The sequence below is a fragment of the Durio zibethinus genome, unplaced genomic scaffold (genome assembly GCF_047325235.1).
Source record: "Durio zibethinus cultivar Kanyao isolate XHJ-2024 unplaced genomic scaffold, ASM4732523v1 HiC_scaffold_3, whole genome shotgun sequence".
NCBI lineage: Eukaryota > Viridiplantae > Streptophyta > Magnoliopsida > Malvales > Malvaceae > Durio > Durio zibethinus.
The window spans coordinates 7,152,134-7,154,633 of record NW_028323044.1 but is presented as its reverse complement, the minus strand read 5'-3'; positions in this window follow the sequence as shown (position 1 = coordinate 7,154,633).

Here is a 2,500-nt window from a genome sequence, read left to right as displayed (position 1 = left end):
CCGATGGTTATCGGGGCAACCGGCCGCACCAGGGCCCAGGGTCTACCGATGGTGCTCGAGGCAACCGCCCGCACCAAGGCTCAGCATGTGCCGATTGTGATCGAGGCAACAACCCACACCAGGGCCCAGCTTGTGCCGATGGCGGTCGAGGCAAGTGCCCGTACCGAAGGGCAGCCTATGCCGATGATGGTCGATGCATGTGCCATCACCATGCGTCATCATGTGCCATTGATGGTCGAGGCCTTGGCCGAAGTTCGATTTTGAGCCACGGTGCCCATGCTTGGCTCCAGCATGTGCTGGTGCCGCATTTTTTTCACTCGGGACAGCATCGCCGGAGCATCGCCGGAGTACCGCCGGAGTACCGCCGGAGAACCTGACCGGCGGCATTGGGGTTCCGGCGATTGGGAGGGGGGCCGGGGGGGTGTGCGCACATGATGTGCGATTGGTGCTGGTACTTGGCCTTGTGTTGGCCCCCTATCCCTCATCAAACCTCTGAGAATTCACACCCCCTTAAAGAGCATTTGAGATTTTACAGGTTTGCTACCAGTAGCCGTTAAAGTGTCTGAAATGGGGACACTTTTTTCAAACGGTCACAAAATCTTCTCTACTTCGAGTTTTTAGCTGAATTTTTTTGTGCATGCCAACAAAAATAGAAGGATCATGCCTACAAAATTTGGGGCCAAAAATCCTTATAAAAAAATTTTAAAAAATCCCGAACCGCAAAAAGTTTCGAAAATCGTGAAAAATAGAAAACGAGTCATCTTCCAACGAAACTTCACGTGAAGGCTTAGGGGACCATTGTATGAATTTACAAGCCATAAAAATGGCATTGGCACGGCAGAAATTTGAAGATGTGCCTAAACCCACCAGGGCCCAGCGTGTGCCGATGGTGCTCGAGGCAACCGCCCGCACCAGGGCCCAGCGTGTGCCGATGGTGCTCGAGGCAAGCGCCCGCACCAGGGCCCAGCGTGTGCCGATGGTGGTCGAGGCAACCGCCCGCACCAGGGCCGATAGTGTGCCGATGGTGCTCGAGGCAACCTGTCGCACCAGGGCCCAGCGTGTGCCGATGGTGATCGAGGCAACCTGCCGCACCAGGGCCCAGCGTGTGCCGATGGTGGTCGAGGCAAGCGCCCGCACCAGCGCCCAGCGTGTGCCGATGGTGCTCGAGGCAACCGACCGCACCAGGGCCCAGCGTGTGCCGATGGTGCTCGAGGCAACCTGCCGCACCAGGGCCCAGCGTGTGCCGATGGTGCTCGAGGCAAGCGCCCGCACCAGGGCCCAGCGTGTGCCGATGGTGGTCGAGGCAAGCGCCCGCACCAGGGCCCAGCGTGTGCCGATGGTGGTCGAGGCAACCGCCCGCACCAGGGCCCAGCGTGTGCCGATGGTGCTCGAGGCAACCTGCCGCACCAGGGCCGAGCGTGTGCCGATGGTGGTCGAGGCAAGCGCCCGCACCAGGGCCCAGCGTGTGCCGATGGTGGTCGAGGCAACCTGCCGCACCAGGGCCCAGCGTGTGCCGATGGTGCTCGAGGCAACCGACCGCACCAGGGCCGAGCGTGTGCCGATGGTGCTCGAGGCAAGCGCCCGCACCAGGGCCCAGCGTGTGCCGATGGTGCTCGAGGCAACCGACCGCACCAGGGCCGAGCGTGTGCCGATGGTGGTCGAGGCAAGCGCCCGCACCAGGGCCCAGCGTGTGCCGATGGTGGTCGAGGCAACCGACCGCACCAGGGCCCAGCGTGTGCCGATGGTGCTCGAGGCAAGCGCCCGCACCAGGGCCCAGCGTGTGCCGATGGTGCTCGAGGCAACCTGCCGCACCAGGGCCCAGCGTGTGCCGATGGTGCTCGAGGCAACCTGCCGCACCAGGGCCCAGCGTGTGCCGATGGTGGTCGAGGCAAGCGCCCGCACCAGGGCCCAGCGTGTGCCGATGGTGGTCGAGGCAACCGCCCGCACCAGGGCCCAGCGTGTGCCGATGGTGGTCGAGGCAACCTGCCGCACCAGGGCCCAGCGTGTGCCGATGGTGCTCGAGGCAACCGACCGCACCAGGGCCCAGCGTGTGCCGATGGTGGTCGAGGCAAGCGCCCGCACCAGGGCCCAGCGTGTGCCGATGGTGGTCGAGGCTGCCGATGGTGGTCGAGGCAACCTGCCGCACCAGGGCCCAACGTGTGCCGATGGTGCTCGAGGCAACCGACCGCACCAGGGCCGAGCGTGTGCCGATGGTGCTCGAGGCAAGCTGCCGCACCAGGGCCCAGCGTGTGCCGATGGTGGTCGAGGCAAGCGCCCGCACCAGGGCCCAGCGTGTGCCGATGGTGATCGAGGCAACCGACCGCACCAGGGCCCAACGTGTGCCGATGGTGCTCGAGGCAACCTGCCGCACCAGGGCCCAGCGTGTGCCGATGGTGCTCGAGGCAACCTGCCGCACCAGGGCCCAGCGTGTGCCGATGGTGGTCGAGGCAAGCGCCCGCACCAGGGCCCAGCGTGTGCCGATGGTGGTCGAGGCAACCGA